Raw genomic sequence first — 20503 nt, 5'->3', positions numbered from 1 at the left:
AGTCATAGGTGCCAAGGTCATGGTCTGCACCAACACAGGGATCGGTGCCAAAGTGGTTGCCGGTGCCGAAGCTGGAACCGACAAGACTGGAGTCAACAATAAAGGCGTCAGTTCCGAGGAAGATCTCAGAGCCGACATAGTCAAGGTCTGCGCCAACTGAACAGTCGGTGCTGATACAGTTGTAATGGTCTGAACCGAGGAGCCCCTCGGTGCCGATATATAAAAGGCTGTAGGAGAAGACGAAGTCGAAATCGCTAATGCAGCTGAAGGCCTTGGTGCCGAAGGTCTAGGCACTGAAAGCACTGGGGCTGACTGAGAGAGCTCCGGAGCCGAAACTTTAGCCTTTTTAGGTTTTGGTTGGCGGGAGTCCCCAGCCGGAGATGAAGGCAAGGATTTATCCTTAGTAGGAACATCCAAAGTTTTCTTATGGGCTCTAGGAAGGGTTGAGGCCTCTGACCCAGAAATAGCCTCTGAAAAGGGAGACTTTAGAAGTCCCTTCAGTAACAGCTTGTTTTTCCTTCCAACAAGGTTCTATTAGAAAAGTTCTCACAAATAGTACAGGGAGGGTCAACAGACAAATGGGAAGCTCCCAGACAATAAACACACAAAGAGTGTGCATCAGAAGTAGGCAGTTTGCGTCCACAATCAGAACACTGCTTAAACCCCGGACTACCTTTCTCATCTGCCATGACAGTAAAATAATTAATAAAGAAGGTACCGGCAATGGTACAATAGAGTACCTGAAGGTATGAGAGAAAAGAGAAAAGGATTACCAATGATGGTAAAAAAAGAAGCAGAAAACCTTGAAGAAATTATAAACGCTAGATGCAATAGGGTAAGAGACAATAAAATATGAACTTTCCTGACAGAAAAGTAATATGTAAAACTATTAAACAACAATTGAATGTACTTAGCTCAAGAGAAGTAGCTTGACATGACCGAATGGCAATGTGGCAAACGAAATCTGAGGTAACAGGGAGAGGAGGATTGTGGGTAAGAGTTTAGCTCGAGAGTTTGAAGCTGACGTGAGCTTGGAAAATGGCCGGCTCGGTTCTGAGCTCGGAACCGATACCCATGCGTAAGGAATGAACGAGGATTAAAAATATCAGATACACCCATTTCCCTCTAAGTGCTGATTTCTTTGATTAGGTTATCAACTAGTTGGTTGGGGTAACCCCAACCCAGGAACATACCTCTAAGTGTGTTACATTCCTCCAGAATGTCGGGAAATCTGGATAACATGTGGCAGCCCTGATGAGTTGACCCTTTATTACAGATCTTTTTTGATACCATGGGTGACAACTACTGAAATGAAGGAAAGTGTTTGAATAAGTATCTTTCCTGTAGATTTTGACACAGAAAGAGTTGGTAACAAAATCTTTACAAAGGTCAATATCCAAATAAGCAATACTATCCGTACTAAATGTATGTGTAAATAATAGGAAGCTAGTCGTGGAGTTAAAACATGTTACTAAATCATGTGCTACTGCCTCACTTCCTTTTATCAAGATGAAGATATCATCCAAAAAATGCATATAGTAAGCCATCTGGTTGACAAAATACTCATTTTTCTGAATAATCTCCTGTTCCCAGTAGGCCATAACTAAATTAGCAAAGCTAGCACCACATGGTGACCTCATAGCTACACAGACCCTCTGGAGGAAAATAGTGTCATTGAAAGTTAAGAAATTACATGACAGGATAATATTCAACAACTCATCCACAAATGATATTTCCTGTAGGGATGCACCTCTCTTCCTCAGCATAAAGTTGACCCACTCAATTCCTTCCTCATGTGGAGGATAGGAGTACAAATCCTTTACATCCACAGTGAGAAAGTTGAGGTCCTTGTCAAAATTAAGGTCATTAATATACTGTAGGAATGACCACGAATCTCTGCAGATGTCTGGCTCTTTGACTACATATTTTTTAAGAATGTTGTCCACGAATTTTGCACAATGGTATTGTGATGCTATTCCTAGCATCAACCAAAGGTCTCATTGGTGGATCGTGAATAGACTTGTGGATTTTATGAATCCCAAATAATTTTGAGATTCTGGGGGCCAACACAGTCAAGTAATGTGATGAAACATCAGTTTTTCCTTCTATAAAAAGGTCGTTCAAATACGAATGAATCCTGTTGTAGGCTGAGTTTAATTCATGTCTGGATTTCTCTTCATATGTGTTGCTCTCTAAAATTCTCAACATCCTGTCTATGTAGTCTTCCTAGTTCATAATTACTACGCCCCCACCCTTGTCAGGTTGCACGATCCTTACTCCTGCTTCCCTAATGGATCTTAGTGCCTCCCTTTCATCTAAAGTAATATTAGATTTGTCATAGCCATGTAATATTTTAGAATGTAAGGAACCTCTTAAATCTAACTCACACATTTTGTCAAATAATGCCAAGGTCAGATGAATTGGTGGTAAAAAAGTACTAGACACGTGTAAACTGTTGTCACTGTTGGTATTGCCACCAAACAACAAATTCAAGTTGAGTTTTCTTATGAAAAGTTTGAAATGAATAATAGTATTTACAATATCTGCCCTAGTATCAGGGACAAAAGTACTACCTTTAGCCAAATGTTCCACAAGTAATGGATCAATTTCCATGTCAGTGAAGTTGAAAACCTTGAAATCCAAACTTCTGTTTAGCAAAATGTCACAAGACCTGTCCGGTCCAAGAAAAATATCCGTTACCTGTCCCTCCTCCCCCTCTTGTTGTAATTGCTGTTGACCCACATTTGCATATTGAAGTAGGCTTCAATATACATTATTTTTAGACGTACGGTTTTTACATTGTAGCAATTACATTCCTGTTTTAGGGTCAAGATGTTTTTTAGACTTTGTACAACACGTTTGTTTGCTCCACATTTTATGTTACTTATTGGTAGGAGAGAATCATACATGTTGAATGACTTTAGTTTTGCATACAACTTCTATTCAGTATACAATGTCACTTTTACTTGCTTATATGTGTACTTGAGTCTAATAGATGTACTACTAACCAATCAACTTGTGAGTATGTTGTATATGACCAATAGTAACTGTATTTAAGGGAGGGGTGTGTTTTTAAATTTTGTCTGAGGAAGTCTCGGCATTTACCGAGACAAAAAGCGATTAACATTATGTTTCAATAAATTACTGTTCGTATTACTTAACTGTTCAGCGTGGTGGTCTGGATTCACCTTCAGCCTGTTTTTTGCTTGCCCATTCATCAATGACATCCTTTGACTGCACTTGTCACATTTTTTGAAACCCGAAGGCTTTGACTCTTTAGGGTCCTTTGACATTTTTCACACAATCACTAAATAAACAACCATAAACAGAATTTAACAACTTTTTTTTTTTTAAACAGCAAAGATACTAACTAAGACAGGTGGAGCAGTTTCTAAATAAAAACAAACTAATCCTACTACCATACAACAAAGGGTTAGATAGAAAGGAAACAAGAGGATGGGCCTCTAAGTTAAACAGGACACAGGGAGCCCTCTAACTTAAATGAACTACCCTGTAAAAAGGGGAATTCACCATACTCTCTAACCTAAGTTAGCCTGGAAGCCGGGAGAGGGAAGTTCAACAACAGGCCTAGAGAAACTAACGATGGCCAACACAACAATCCAAAAACAGTATGAAACTAATGAAACACAACTAAAACTCTAATACTAAGGTGAAGGTAGCTAAATGACAGAAAACACAACAAGAAACTATTAAAATTTTCAACAATTTATAGAAAAAATTATTCCACTTAGCCAGAGCCTACATGGAAGTCACCCGATCTTGTTTAGTGGCAAATGAGATCTAGGTAATCTTCCCTGAGCATCATGGGATAGGGTTTAGCCATGAGCCAGTGGAAGCTCTCGAGCTTTTGAATAAGGCAGAGTCGGAACTGATCTTCGGTTCTGAACCCAACCGACCAGCAATTAATGAAGGCGAGATAGGACAACATAACATCAAACAGCACCATAATTACCCATTCTAAAGACTTAAAATGTACCTGTGATGTAAACAGGACAAGCTGGAGAGACAGGTATATATCCCAGAGACTAGCCAATCTATGGAACAAGCTCCCTATTCATGTGAAGCAGAGTTCCTCCATAACCAAATTCAACTGCAACTTGGACAAATGGTTGGGGAACAGGAAATTGATCCCTGGCTTGGCAACTATGTCTCTAATGGACACAGGCAACCTGTAAATGGTTCATCTCCCAGGCCCCTGCTTGTAAATGTTTCATTTCCCAAGCTCCTGTTTACATGTATCAAGAGTTTCAGAACTTGCCAGAGATTTGGGATGCATGGCTAAGCTTAAAAAAGCCCCTGTGGTCGTTAGACTAGTAAACACCTATGAAGCTATGAAGATAATAAAGGAATAAAAACTACAATGCAATACACACTTTTTCATTGCCTGGCTAAAGAGCCCAAACACAGGCAACGAAAAATATAGACATCTAGTCCTTGTATAAATATTTCCTACTCCTAAAAAGGCATAACTATGAATATGGATCACAGTTAATTATTATGCTTAATTCCCCTAAAAGCAGATCTAAACTACTGTGCAGGGAATAGGGAGGCTCCAGAAAAAACACACAATCAGCTTTTTCACAGAACTGTAAAGACCAAATACATTTGCTCAAACTAAGTACAAAAACAAGTTCTGTTGACTATGATAACCAAACTAATCATAACCTACAAGGATATAAGATAACATATCAACAACAAGCTAATAGTGCATTTAACTTAGGTAAACAGTAGCTACACCTAAAAATGCACTCTGTATTGCACCAGTCCTTGGATCTTGATACACAAATCTTCTATCAGACAGAGAAAAGCCTCATGAAGAAATATGACTTTTAGGTGCAAACATGTTTGCTCATTAAGGGCAATTTCTGTTAACCTTCATAGGTTCATATGTATGTACTAGGCCAACGCCTCTGGAGCCTTTACAAGCCTAGGCCATAGAAGTGCCCTAGCATCATGCCACCATTAGTTCCCGGCACCTCTATCAAGTAGAGCCACTGGAGTGATCCCAGGGTGAACTTTCTATTTCCCATCCACTTATCAAGATTTCTCTTGAAAAGGGCCAGTGAGGTGCTCTGCTTGACATGTATGGGAAGTCTATTCCAGAGCATGGGCAGTCTCTGGGTTATACACCTGTCCCTCCAGAATGTTCTGTTGATTGTGGTAATGAGGTTGAGGTCCCTGGAGCATGTGGTGTGGAGGGATTGGGATTTCATTAGGTGTAACATTTCTAACAGGGCTGGATCAGACATGGCTTTGTAAGTCAAGCAGAGACTGCCTCTTTATAGATGATATGAGACAGAGAAAAGCTGGAGTTTTTTGAGTCTGTCCATATAGTGCATGTGTTTAAGGCCTATCATCCTCTTCATGCGGTACTTCTATGGCCTTTCCAGCTGCTGCAGGTGTTTAGTGAGGTACAAGCCAAATGGGACATTATACTTGATGACTGGTCTAATGAGGGAAGAGTAGAGAGAGATGATGACCTCTTTCTTCCTGGATGCAAAACCCTTTGTAATGAGATGTGCTACATAGAAGGACTTTCTGACCACAGTGACAATGTGATGGTAGAAGGATAGGATGCTGTCAACCTGTGTCCCCAGATCTCTTATAATGTCTTCAGTGTTCATTGGGCTACCATCAATGTGGTAATTAGTGGGAAATGAGTTTTTCCCAAAGGGAATGACAATGCATTTTTTGGCATTAAGCTTAAGGCCATGGTTTCAGTACCAGTCATTGGTCTCAGTGAGGCCTTTCTGTAGGATGTTTGCATCACTTGGGGAGTTAATAATGGCTCCCAACTTGAAATCATCAATGAACTTGGACAGCTAGAGCCCCTCCGTGTTGGCCTGGACTTCTGAGAAGTAGATGCCAAACAGGAGAGGACCCAGGGCCGATCCCTGTAGGACTCCACTCATGACTGGTCGGCAGTCTGACTTGGAGTCCGCTACTTTCACACTGTGGGTTCTATCTGTGAGCCAATTTGCAACCCACCTAGTGAGATAGGGGATGAAGCCTAGTTTGTTGAGTCTATCAATAATTTCTGAGTGGGGAATAGTATCAAAGGCCTTGGCCAGATCAAGGTAGGTTGTATGAACTGCCTTGCTGTCATCCACAGCTCTGGTGACTGACTCAGAAGTCAACCAGGTTGAGCAAGCATGATCTACCCTTCACAAAACCAAATTGCGTGGGATCCAGAGTTTGGAGATTCCCTATATCCTTCAGTACATAAATTACTGTTAGAAAATGGACCCCATATGGAAACATAAATGAATAAATAAAACAAAAAAAACTACATTAGTAATATCTGGAAATATATGAAGAGGCATATTGTGGCAGTTTAAGAAGAGTCTATGTGCTTCGCATTTTTTTATTAGTAAGAATGGAAAAAATTACTATACATCCACATAGTATATTTATATTATGTTATCTGTCACCTTATTTAAAGGACATTATACTGATATTATATCATCTTTTCTCTCAAAATCACTTTTATTCTTTGCTATTTCATATTCTTCTCACATCCCCAGGTATTTTTTTTACTCTGCTGTTTGTTCCCCTTCAACATCTCCTGGCTCACTACCTTGATGTTTCTTTTCCTCTTCTTTTATCCCCTTTCATGTCACATTCTTCTGTAACTCCCTTTGCACAGCTACAAACCATACACTGGCACCTTACATACTCTCTTCACAACAATAATTCTACATCCTCTTACTCAAGCCTTCCCATCCTTCCTCTCACTCAGCTTATGTACTAAGCATCTAGTTCAACCTCTACCATATTCAATGCATGATCTAACCATTGTCTGTGCTGGCACCTGTATTTATTTCCCTAGTGTTGCCTCTCAAACTTGCTTTCTTACCATGCTCCTCCTGTACACTGATGTGCATGTGCTAAAAGTCTAAACAAGAAACTCCACTCACTACAAGCTCTCCTCACCCTAGAGAATGCTGAAGTTTGTGCAGTCAGTGAGGCATGGTTTAAAGCTGTGGACAGCACACCAGCAGTGCAAGGCTATAATGCCTTCCACACATTCAGACCAGCTATTACACAGACAGGGACTACAGGTTGAGGTGTCTCAATTTACATAAAAGATAAATATACCTCCTCAAGGCTGGTCAAACAGGGCAATGTACTTGAGCTTCTCCATGTTTAAATCACCATAAGCAAAATCAAATACCATGTTTTTGCAAGGTACAAATCCCCATCTAAGACCCAGGAAACGAATAACATGTATTTAAGGTCACTGAAAACACAAACCATCCAACACAATAACATATTTATGGGTGATTTTAATGGGTCTATATTAGAACATTGAAGTTTCAAAACTTCGAATGTTCTAATATTGACCCCTAGTCAGCGAAACCTGAAAACATAGAACATACAGAACAGCGAATTTTTTTCCTAGGGAAAAAATTTGCTGTTCCAAAACATATACACACAACACAAGCACACCAAACAAACAGCAATCCACACACACCTAAAATCTTACACCTAACCCTACACTAAGCTATACACACACTACTAACTATCCACTTACCTTAACCCAAACCCTAACCCTAAGGTCCATCACTATCGTACACTCACCTCACCCGCGCCCTAACCCTAACTCACCTACCCCGCCCTAACCCTCACATCCACACAATCGCACACTTACCTGACCCGCGCCCTTACCCTAACTCATCTAACCTGCCCTAACCCTCAGATCCACACAATCACACACATACCTAACCCGCGCCCTGACCCTAACTCACCTAACCTGCCCTAACCCTCACGTCCACACAATCTCACACATACCTAACCCGCACTCTAACCCTAACTAACCTAACCCACACTCAATCGCACACTTACCTGAACCCGACCTGTAACTTTCCACCATTGTGCTGAAAATACTGAAGCAACAGAATCGGACAACCAAATTCTTTCCCTAGGAAAAAATTTGGTTTTCTGTTGCTTCAATATTTTCAGGTTTCGCTGAATAGGGGTCGATATTAGAACATTCAAAGTTTTGAAACTTCGATGTTCTAATATAGGCCCGACTTTAATTACCCCACTATTAACTAGGAATCATGTACGACACCAAATGTGCAAGCATAGAGATTCCTGGATTTTGTAAACACAAACTCCCTGGAACAGACTGCCAGTATGCCAATCTGAGGTGTAAATATACTGGATCTGGTCCTCACTAATATGAGAGAGCACTGCACATCCCAAAGTGTAATGTCTTCTCTGGTAAGATCAGACTACAAAATTGTCTCCTTTGAAATAAAAATAAAACCCAGAACCCCAGCTAACACTGGAATGTTCAGGAAGTACTCTAAGGCTAACTTCCTATTAAGTGATAACTTGGCAAAATTTCAAGCCCCCATAAACCATGAGAACACTGCTGTCTATGCAGAACTGTTCAACAAAACCATAAATAAGAATGTTAATGCTGCATAGAGGTAGCTGTATGAACTAGTAATAAACACAGAACTAACTCCAAAAACAAGCTACCTTGATAGAATCACAAAATGAATAGGCTGTATAACAGAAGGAAGAAAATAATGGCAAAAATTAGGAGGTGTGGTGCCCAATAGGATAAAAGCACTCTTATCAAACTAAAAAAGAAGTTATGTACTTACCATAATGATCCATCTGTGTTATCTATCTTCATTTATCCTTGACCTGTGGGTTCGGGTCCAAATATCAGAACCAATTTGGCCGTTACTACAACCCACTGACACCAAGAACTCTCAAGCTTAAATCCTAACCATAATGCAAATCTTCCCATTACCTCAGACTGAGTTTGCAGATAGAGAATGATAGAAATTATAATCCTAGTACCTTCATCAGGACCATATCTGGCATCATGGGTGAAAAAATGAATACCTAGGACTGTAAATCATTCCACCAAGAGGTCTGAAATGTAGGGGGATGGAGGGTGGGGAGTCAAGAATGAATGAAGATGGACAACACAAATGGAATGTTATGGTAAGTACAGAACTTTTTTATCTGATGTTGTCAATTTTTATTTATTCCTTGACCTGTGGGACAGAGTCCCCAGCTACCTCAGATCTTGGGAGGACTCACAGAAGGTTTTTCCTGTGCACCATAGAACCAAATAATGCTCTTCCCTTAGAGACCAAATCCAATTTGTAATGAGTAATAAAGGTATGTAGGGTAGCCCATGTTGCTGCCACACAGATCTCGTCCATGGAAGCATCAAATTGGAGCACTGCTGAAGTAGCGACTGCTCTGGCAGAGTGTACCTTAACAGGCCCAGGTAATTCAACTTTCCTCTTGTTGTATATAAAGGAAATATAATCTTTTAGCCATCTAGATAAAGTGAATTTGGTAACTGGGTTGCCCATTTTAGTACTTGCAAAGAAAACAAACAGCTGGTCAGACTTCCTTATATCTTTTGTTCTATGATGATAGAAGCACAATTGTATATGAACATCTATTAAATGCAAACAGTACTCCCCTTTGTTTGAGTAATGGGGAATAAATACCAGTAGACTGATTGCTTGATTGATATTCTTTTCTGACACCATCTTTGGCAAAAAGGAAGTGTTTATTCTCAGTGAAACCCTGTCGTTGTGGAACATCAAATAAGGTGGTTTGCAAGATAAAGCCTAAATTTCAAAAATCTGTCTGGCAGAAGTTATTGCTACCAAAAGTATAGTTTTCCAAAACAAAACTTTCAAGTCACAGTTGGCAGTATGATCAAAGGGGGAATGAACTATTGTTGGTAACACTAAGTTGAAATCCCAAGGTATATATGGATCCTTATATGGAGGCTTTAACATCAAGGTCCCTTTTAAAAATGCTTTGCAAAGGCTATGAGAAATGAAAGAACATTCGTTAAACCCATTATGAAAACTTGAGATAGCCACTAGTTGAACCCTGATGGCAGAGGAATAGGCCCCTGCTTCAAACAGTAAAGCTACGACTTCTAAGACTTTAGCAGAGAAGGGATCAATGTTATTCTCACGAGCCCAGGAAGAAAATTTCTTCCATTTACTATTGCAGAGTTTTTGGGTGGAAGGCTTGTGGGAAGCCAAAAGAATCCTACAGACTGAGGAAGAGAGTTTATTACGCTTGGCAATCAATGGAACTGGAGAAGCCAAGCAGTGAGCTTGAGGTTTTGAACATTTGGGTGAACTAATCCCTCTGGGTGGGATAGGAGATCCGGATCTGGGTCCAGAGTCCACTGTCATTGAATCAGATAAGGCCAGATAAAGGGGAACCAAATCTGTCAATGCCAGAAGGGAGTAATGAGGACCACTTTGCTCTTCAACCTGATCACTTTCTTTAGAAATTGAAGAATTAATGGGAATGGGGGAAAGGCAAACAGGAGTCCAGAGGGCCAATCGTGCAGGGGGACGAGGGCAAAGTAGCTGCTGCATTTGCTGTTCAGGGGCAATGCAAAAAGATTGCTGCAAGTCTGGCCCCAGTGACGGAAAATCTTTTTTGCCACTCTGGGATTGAGAGACCAGTTGTGAAACAGAAGAATGCACCTGCTCACAGAAGAATGCATCTACTCAGTTTGACTGCTATCACACTGAATCTCCCCAGAATATGCATTGCTGTCAGGAAGCAGTTGGAAGAGATCGCCCACTGCCAGACCCTGAGTGCTTCTTGACAAAGGGGGTACGACTTGGTTCCTCCATGTTTACTGATGTACCAAACTATTGACATATTGTCTGCTTGACTTGTAGTCATTCCTTGAGAGAGAGTAGTTTGACAGGCCTGCAATACTAAAAGCACTGCCCCAGCTCTAAGCACACTGATATGCAAGCTGGCCTCCATGAGGGACCAAGTGCCCAGATAATGCCCCCCCACCTCATCTGGGAGGTGTCTGTGGTCACTATGGCTTGGGGCTGATATGGGACAAAGGGGCAGCCCAGTAGAATTTCCTTTGATTGGATCCACCAAGATAGGTCTTCCTTGCAACAGTTGGTAATCAAAATCTGGTGTGACATTGGTTGATACAGAATGGACAACTGGGATGCTAGAAGCCATTGCAATATTCTCATGTGATATCTCACCAGGGGGACTAACATGATGGTCGCTGCCATTGAACCTAGAGCTTGCAGAACTAGCCACGCAGGTACTGTTCTGCTTTTGCTCATTTTTTTTCACTTGGTTTTTAATCTTTTGCAATCTCAGATAAGTTAGAGAGCCTATGCAAGCATTAGTATTTAGTACTGCTCCTATGAATTCTATATTTTGAGATGGAATTAGATGTGATTTTTCATAATTTATGGTAATCCCCAGGTTGGTGCAGGGCTGGAGAACACAGTCTCTTGCTTGTTCTAGAAGATGCCTGGTAGGAGAGATAATGACACAGTCCTCTAAGTACAGAAACAACCAGAATCCATGCAGTCTCAAGTGAGCTGTTACTACAGCCATGCACTTTGTGAACACCATGGGTGCTGTGGTGATACCAAAGGGCAGGGCTCGGAACTGGTAATGACTGGCTCTCAGCTGAAACCGGAGAAATCTCCTGAAGTGCTTGTCCATTTTAATGTGGTAATACTCATCTTGGAAATCTACAGAGCACATCCAATCGTCTTTCCCTAGAAATAGGAGAATAGACTGAAATGTGACCATCCGGTATTTTGTTTGTCAAACGAATTTGTTCAAAACAATTAGATCCAAAATTGGTCTCCAGTCCCGTCTTTTTTGGCACTAAAAAGAATCTTGAGTAAATTCCTGATTTTATCTGGTCTGGTGGGACCTCCTGGATGACTCTTTTTTTCTAGCAGTTACTGAATTTCTAGCACTGCTGGTTTCTGCTGATGGGTGGAACATCAGGGATTTTCTTGCAACTTCGGTGAGGTACAAGGAAGGCTATGGAGTAGTCTCTGGTTACAATTCTCTGCCCCAAACATCGAAAGTAATCTGAAGCCAGGAGTGCCGGTGCAAGGATAAGCATCCCCTGACTGCCTCCAGAGGAAGGGAATTGTGCCACCTTTCAGGAGTGCTGGTAGGGTTAGCCAGGAAAGGTATCTCTGGATTCCTGATTTTGCAGGCCACCTCTGCCGCGTGAACGGCATCTTCCATTAAAGCTTCCCCCTCTGCCCCTGGGGAAGTGACTACCATGTGTGTCTTGGAAAGGCCCTTGGGACTTTCTGAGCCACATTTTTCCACTCCTCTGGTTCATCGAAAAGGACTGTTGAGGAGTAGAAAACATATCCCACAGCAAAAAGGTTCCTACCATCCTTTTCACATCTGGACAATGTTTCTTGAACTTTGGGGCAAAGAAGGGATGATCTATCAAAGGGGGCATTGACGAATGAAGACTTGAATGGCTCCACAAATTTGCACAAGCACATTCAGGTGTCTCTCCTTATGGTGATGCCAGATCCTGCTGCTCTAGTCATCCCTTCAGCTGCATGAGCTATGAGCCTCACAAATGAATTGGAAATGGACCTTAGGGTGGCCAACTATGAAGCAACCTTATCTTGGACTTTGTTAAGATACGGCACCTGCAGGGTATTTGATAACTCCTTAATCAGATCCCTCTGGAGTATGGTGATGTGTGGCATAAAGTTCAAACACTGCAATGCAAAGGTCAATGAAGTGTATACCTGCTTTCCAAACCTATCCATTGTCCGAAACTCTCTTTTGGGAGGATGGATAGTAGAACTTTTCTATGCCAGTTCTTTTTTTGTTGTCACTATTACCACCATGGCATATACTGGTAATCCCTTTGCCCAAAATGAATGGTCCTCTGGTGCAGGTAAAATTCTGTCTGGCCTCTTGGGATAGGATATATGGTGCCAGAAGCCTTCCACACCTGCTGCAAGATCAACTTAATGAACTTGTCAGCAGGTGGAGGAATCCAAGAGAACTGAAAGCTGGTAGGTACACTGATTCCTTCAAAGAGGGTTTTTGGGACATCCAGCCACGGCTCTGTTTAAGGATCTCAAGGATGTCTCTAAAGGAGACATCTTCCAGGGATGACAGTGGGGAACCCTCCCCCTCATCAAAATCAGTGTCCTTTATGATGGAGTCCTCTGAGGAATCTAAGTGTTTCCTCTTACACTTCCTCTTCTTAGGAGCCTCCTCAGTGGGGTGATCTGGGGAGGTATCAGAAGAGGACAATACCTGAATAGGTGTCTCCTGTGGCTTCAGCGCTCGCTGTCCAGGTATTGAGACTGGAGGAAGCTCTGGACTAGAGGAAGGATGGTGGAACTGCTCCGACAGGGAAGCAGCCGACTGGATGTCCATAGTGAACAGGACCTTCTCCATGGCCTGGAAGGCTGGCCCCCCAAAGAGCGAAGGCAGCCTGGAACCGAGAAAGACTGCCTTGGAACAGTGGTCATTCCCTACTCTGAAGAAGCTGCCCCTGAAGCCAGGGTAGACCTAATGCATGCAGAAGCCCTGAGGTGCAGAGACGGCTCTAAAAACACCAGAGTCAAGTCCAGCCCCATGGAACTGACAGCATAGCCATGACCCCGAGAGTTCTCTGGATCCGACAGAGCCAAAGAACTCAGGCTAGGTATCAGTACAAGAATGGCAGATCTTGTCAGAACTGAAACAGTCAGCACCTGGAAACTCAGAACTTGAATTGCCAAGGCCTCAGAGGAGGTTAGAGGAGGAAGAGTAGGATGGATCACAGAAGGAAGGGTTCTGGCACCTGAAAGGTCTGGAACTGAGAACACACCTACCAATTCCCTCACCACAAGGAGCTGATCCAGAAACCTCAACACATCCACTTCTGTCAGGCTCCTGGTGGAATGAATTGCCTGAGTAGAGGGATTTTGATCTTTCCAAAAAGGGCAAGATAATTGACCAGCAAATGGATCTATGGATGGGGAGTATCTGGTCCTAGGTCTATCCAAGAAAGAAAATTCAGTGTGTTCAGTTGGAACAGAAGATATCGGTGCCAAAATGGAAGACGGCACCAAGGCTGTTGGCTCCATGGGGTGATCTAGTATCTGTGCTGATAACTTTGGCACTGAGGGATAAGACACTTTTGGTGCTGAGATCAACACCAAACTATCCTTTGTAGAAACTGTCAGTTGTTCCACAATAACAGAGGGAAGAGAAGTTCTAAATTCTTTGGTCATCTGTGCCAAGGGAAAAGCTGGCACCGATCACGTCCTCTTTTTTGGTTTGTCTAATTTTGAAGATGATGATGAGGAGGAAGGGGAAGAAACTTTTAGTTATGTACTTACCATAACTTTAGATGTTTGGGATCCATCTCGCCTACATTCTGTACTGATGGGTTCAGAGCCGATCCTCGGCTCCGACTCGGCACGCTATGCTATAGAGCGAAGTCTCTTATTGGCTGAGCTATTCTACATCCCAGGATGCACGACTACTGCTTCCCCAGATCTTGTTTGTCCGCACACATGCACACACACATAGACTGTTGATATAATATTGCCAGGTGTTTCAAGATGAAACGGCTAAACTTGAACCGTCCAGTCTCTTCTGATCTCCAAGGCAGGGGGAAGGAGGGTGGGTTATTAGGAATGTAGGCGAGATGGATCCCAAACATCTAAAGTTATGGTAAGTACATAACTAAAAGATGTTATGTGATCCTATCTCGCCTACATTCTGTACTGATGGGACAGCATCCCTAGCACCTGATTCCTGGGTGGCTCACTGGAAAACACTCCTGAGAACTGTGGAACCGAAGGAAGCTCGCCCCCGAGATGCCACGTCCAATTTGTAATGAGAAATGAAGGTGTGAGGAGAAGACCTGGTAGCCGCAGCACAAATGTCACTAATGGCAAGCTTAGAATGAAAAGCTGTCGAAGTAGCCATAGCCCTTGTAGAATGAGCTTTCACTGTGGTTGTAAGCTCTTTATTAGAAAGGAAGTAAGTATGACTGATACAGTCTCTGATCCACTTGGCAATAGTGACCTTCATGATGGCTTTGCCCAATTTATTGTCCGAAAAGGACACAAACAACTGATCTGTTTTTCGTGTTTGATACGTCCTATCTAAATAGAAGCGCAATTGCCTGTGAACATCCAACATATGGAAGATGTATTCCGCTCTGTTTGAGTACTTTGGGAAGAAAACTGGAAGTTCCAATGACTGTTGCAGACAAAAACTAGAACAAACCTTAGGAACAAAGGATGGATTAGGCCTGAGGGATACTCTATCCTTGTGAAAAACCAGGTACGGTGGTTTAACACATAGGGCTTGAAGTTCCGAAACCCTTCTGGCTGATGTAATAGCCACCAAAAAAGCAGTTTTCCAAGAAAGAAATTTCAAGTCGCAAGTTGCTGCCGGTTCGAAGGGGGAAGAGGTCAAAGCACCTAATACCAAATTAAGATCCCACGGTGGAGCGGGATGAGAAATCAGAGGTCGTAGCAGCCCAGCACCTTTCATGAAGGCTTTACATAACTTGTTGCTCATCAAAGGTGGGTCTATAGTTTAATGAAAATTGGAAATAGCTGCCAATTGAACCTTGATGGTAGAGACCGAAGAACCTTGATTGAATAGAGAAGCTAAAAACTTCAGAACCTCTGACACCGGGGCAGTAATGGGATCTAATCCCTGGAGTTGGGCCCAAACAGTGAATCTCTTCCATTTGCTGTTATACATTTTTTTAGTAGAAGTCTTGTGGAACGAGGACAAGATATGTATGACTTCCGGGTCCAAGGCATGGTTCCTGACTATGGTCGGAAGAGGAGGAGCCAAGCTGCTAACCTCAATGAGTGAAGGGACTGATGATGTTGTCCCGACTGGTGGATCAAGAGGTCTGGAACCTGGTCCAGGAACCATGGACCATCCAGTGCATATTTCCGAAGAAAGGGCAACCAGACTTGACGAGGCCAGTATGAGGCAACTAAAATCATCTTGCTCTGCAAGTGAATCGCCTTCTGGATCACTCTGGGAAGAAGGGGAACTGGTGGAAAGGCGTACAGCAGGCCGGTGGGCCAAGTTTGGACTAGGGCGTCCTTGGGACTCTCCCCCGGAACTGGGGTGAGAGAGAAGAACTGTTGGCATTTCGTGTTGAGGGGAGTTGCAAAGAGATCGCAACAAGGAGCACCCCATCTTCTGAAGATCTGAGCTGCCACTCTGTCATTCAGAGACCACTCGTGAGGGGAGAGAATAGTTCTGCTCAGTCTGTCGGCTATCACGTTGGATCTCCCCGGAATGTGTGTTGCTACCAGAAAACGTTTGGTTGCAATCGCCCAATCCCATACCTTCATGGCCTCTCTGCAAAGGGGGTAGAATCTGGTCCCTCCCTGCTTGTTCAGGTACCAGACTACTGACATGTTGTCGGACTGAACGGCAATCATGCCCTGGAGGAGGTAACTGTGTAGTGCTTGTAATGACAGAAGCACCACCCTCATTTCCAGTATGTTGATGTGGAGGAGACTCTCGTCGGAGTGCCACTTGCCTTGGACTGACCTGCCCAGGTAATGTCCCCCCCACCCTGTCTGGGAGGCATCCGTAGTCAAAGTGGCCACTGGAGGAGGTGGAACGAAGGGTCGCCCCTGATCCAGGTTGGAGGAAAGAAGCCACCAACGAAGGTCCTGTTTGCATGTCTCAGTGATCAGAATGAGGTGACTGAGGGGGAGATCCTGATAAGACCACTGGACTGACAGGAGCCACTGGAGAATCCTCATGTGCAATCTTGCCAAGGAGACTAGGAGGACGGTGGCCGACTTAGAACCTAACAGTTGTAGGACCATCCTGGCTGGGGCTCGACGTCTGAGGATCAAGGCTCGAACTTGAGACTGTAATATTTCTATCCTCTCTGCAGGAAGACAGACCCGCATTTGCCTTGAATCTATCTCTACTCCGATAAACCGTATGCACTGAGATGGCAGCAACACAGACTTTGCCCAATTGAAGGTGATTCCTAGGGAGTTGCCTAGAGATATAGTGGCTGCTAGGTTCTGTAAGAGTAGACGCCTGGAGGTGGCAGTTAGGAGCCAGTCGTCTAGATATGGAAACACCTGGAATCCTAGACTTCTCACGTGAGCAGTCACCACCGCCAAACATTTGGTGAACACCCTGGGGGCTGTGGTGAGACCAAAGGGCAGTGCACGGAACTGGAAATGACTGTCTCCCAGGCTGAAGCGCAAATGTCTCCTGGACATCTGATCTATCAGGATGTGATAATAGGCGTCCTTGAGATCTATAGAGCACATCCAAACACCTTTCTCCAGCAGCGGGAGAATGGATTGCAAGGTGACCATCTGGAACTTGGACTTCTTGACTGATCGATTTAGGTTGCTGAGATCCAAAATGGGCCTCAGGTCCCTGGTCTTTTTTGGCACCAAAAAGAATTTTGAGTAAGTCCCTAATCCGGTCTGGTCTACGGGGACCGGTTGGATGACTCCTTTTTGAAGCAGCTTTGAGATTTCGATGGCTGCAAGATCCCGTTGACTGGGTGGTGGGTCTGGGATTTTTCTGGATGCTGAGGGGGGATGTGAAAAGGGAATGACATAACCTCCGGCGATGATTCGGAGCATCCATCGATCCTGAGTGATATTCTCCCAGGCCTTTAGGTGCCTCGAAAAACAACCCCCGACTGGCTCCGGAGCTGCGCAGTCGGGCAATCCTTCAGGGATGCTGGAAGGTTGAGGAGCCACGAAAGGACTCATGGTCTCCAGTGTTGCGGGGGCCTCTGCCGCCTCTGGGATGGCGTCTTCCTGAAAAACTCCCCCCTCCTCTGCCTCTAGAAGGGGAATTATCCTGCTGTGAGGGGTAAGTCTTCTGAGATTTGTGGAACCACATTTTCCCCCCTCTTCTAGCCTTGGGATAAGGCCAGAAGGGAGTGGAAATCCGTGCCCCTACGGCAGTCAAAGTCTTACCCTCTTGTTCACAGCGGGTCAAGGTGTCCTTTACCTTGGGTCCAAACAAGGAGGACCCATCAAAGGGAGCTTCGGCAAAGGAAGACTTGAAGGCCTCCGCAAAATGACACAGGCGGAGCCAGGCTTGTCTCCGTAGAGCAACACCTGTACCCGCCGCTGTACTCGCCCCCTCGGCCGCATATGAAATAAGCCTCATGGACGAGTTCAATATCGATGATAGAGTAGCCAACTGAGAGCTAACCGTCTGGGCCAACTGCTCAGGTAATTTACCAGAGAGGGTATCTGAAAGTTCCTTGACCAGATCCCTCTGAAGTCTGGTGAAGTGCGTCAGATAATTCAGAGACCTTAAAGTAAAGGCTGCTGAAGTAAGGGTGCACTTCCCGTACTGATCCATGCTCCTGGACTCTTTATTAGGATGATGGACGGACGTCGAAGCCTCTGCCACATCTTGCTGGGTAGCAGATGCCACCACCAGGGCATCTACGGCCACACCTTTGGAGAGGAAGTCCTTTTCAGGGGGGGCTGACAGAAACTTATTCAGGCGAGCTGGCACCGGTTCCACAGAATCCGGGTGCTCCCACGCCCTTCGAGAGATCAAATCCAGGAGCTCATCGAAGGGCGGAGACACCCAGGAGGCGGAGGGCTGAGCCCCGAAGGCCTTGAGGAATACCGACTCCTCAGCGGAAGGGGGTTTGGACTGCCAGTCTCCTCGTTGCTTCAGGATTTCCAAGATGTCCACAAAGGAGACATCATCCGAGGATGACTTGAGGGACCCTCTGCATCATCGAGGTCAGTGTCCGAGGTGAGAGACTCATCAGGCGAGTCGACGTGCTTCCTCTTGCACTGTCTCTTCCTGGGAGGTTCTTCCGAAGAAGCCTCGGAAGGACCTCCAGGAAGGGGGGAACCCCCAATGGGGGTGACCTCAGGCCCCAGGGCTCCACTGTCTTGAGACAGGGAGACAACAAAGGAACCAGTCTCTCTGCCAAGGGAAGGTGCCAGAGAGATGGTGGAGGTAGCCAAGGAAGATTTGGCCAAAGCACTCCTCATGGCCTTGAAGGCCGGACCCCCCAAGTCCTGGGAAGGTCCGACCCCTGAGGCCACAACAGTAGATGGCACTCCAGCAGCCGACGCACCGAGAGGGAGGCTCGGAACCGAAAACATCTGACCCGAAGCGTCACCCCCGGGGCCGACCGAGGAGGTCCGTGTACCAAACACCAACCCGAAGGTCGGGGTTGGAGTAAGGGTCGGAGCCGACCCGAAAACCTCCACCGGCTCCACCAGCACCAACTCCAATGGTGCCAAGGCTGTTGGAGGAGGAACCAAGACAACAGGGTGGACAATCGGCTCCGGAGCTGACTGGGCTGGAGCCGAGACTAACTTTTGGAAGACTGGAGACTGAAACAGCCTTTGAAGCACCCTGTCTATATCCGAATCGGACATCCTCGAAGACCGAGAAGAGACCGATCAGGCCCGAGTTGACTTCTCCGCTGGTTCTGAAAGACTGGGGGACCGGCTCCGAATAGTCTCAAGTAGTATCGGCGCCGAGGGAGATTCCACCAGCACAGCAATTTCCCTCAGAGCCGACGGGGACTTCGGCACCGAGGTAGAAGAGTCTGAGCGAGCGACCTTTCTCGGCTCCGAAACCAATGGAGCCAGAGAAGGTGACCCGCCTCTCAATGCTCGAGCGCTCGGCTCCGAAGACAGAGGAGTCGAGGCTGGAGGCATCGAGGCAGACCATTCCGACCTCGGCTCCGAAGTCCGTGGAGCCGACGGAGAAGCCTGCCTTGATTTTTTTGCTGTCGGCTCCGACGGACTGGTCGGAGCCGAAGACTTCTTCTTCCTGGAAGGAGAGGGGGAAGAAGATAAAGCCTCCTCAAAAGAAGGGGTGATAAGCCCCTTCAATATCAATTTGTTTTTCCTCTCTTGGAGGACACGAGAAGAAAAAGCATGGCATACACTGCAAGACTCTTGAAGGTGCTTAGGGCCTAGGCAATAAACACATAGAGAGTGGTCATCCATGACTGACATCTTGTACCCACACTTGGTACATTTTTTAAAACCCGAAGGCCTATGTTCCTTCGACATTACCACAAAGGCACACACCAAAACCAGACTAAGGAAAAAAAAACTAACCACACAGAGATGCCAAATCCCTCTAATTTAAACAGGATAGGCCAGTAAATCAGACACAGACACACAGGCAGAAACTATAACACAGTTCTAGAACAGCGCGAGGGCAAGGCCCCTCTAACTAAAATGGGACCTTGACGTTAGAGGAACAAATACCACACAAAAGTTTTAAGCAACAAAAAGGGGCTGTAACACAGCCCGAAGTAGAGCGTGAGGAAACCCCTACTACTTAAGCGGGAACCTAACGCTAAAAATAAATTCACACAAACTTTCAACAAACCACACAAAACGATAAGTAGCTGTTAAAACAGCTTTTTGGGTGAAAATTTAGAAAAATTTTGACAGAAAATTTGTCAGTAAAGAGTACTTAGTTCAGCCAAGTCGAGACCACGTCTATTGCTGTCAAGCGACAAACGAGATCTGGGGAAGCAGTAGTGGTGCATCCTGGGATGTAGAATAGCTCAGCCAATAAGAGACTTCACTCTATAGCATAGCGTGCCGAGTCAGAGCCGAGGATCGGCTCCGAACCCATCAGTACAGAATGTAGGCGAGATAGGATCACATAACATCAACTATTT

The sequence above is a fragment of the Protopterus annectens genome, chromosome 4.part0, assembly GCF_019279795.1.
Source record: "Protopterus annectens isolate FY-2018-M chromosome 4.part0, PAN1.0, whole genome shotgun sequence".
Taxonomy (NCBI): Eukaryota; Metazoa; Chordata; order Ceratodontiformes; family Protopteridae; genus Protopterus; species Protopterus annectens.
The sequence above is the reverse complement of the archived record's forward strand: the minus strand, read 5'-3'. Positions refer to the sequence as shown.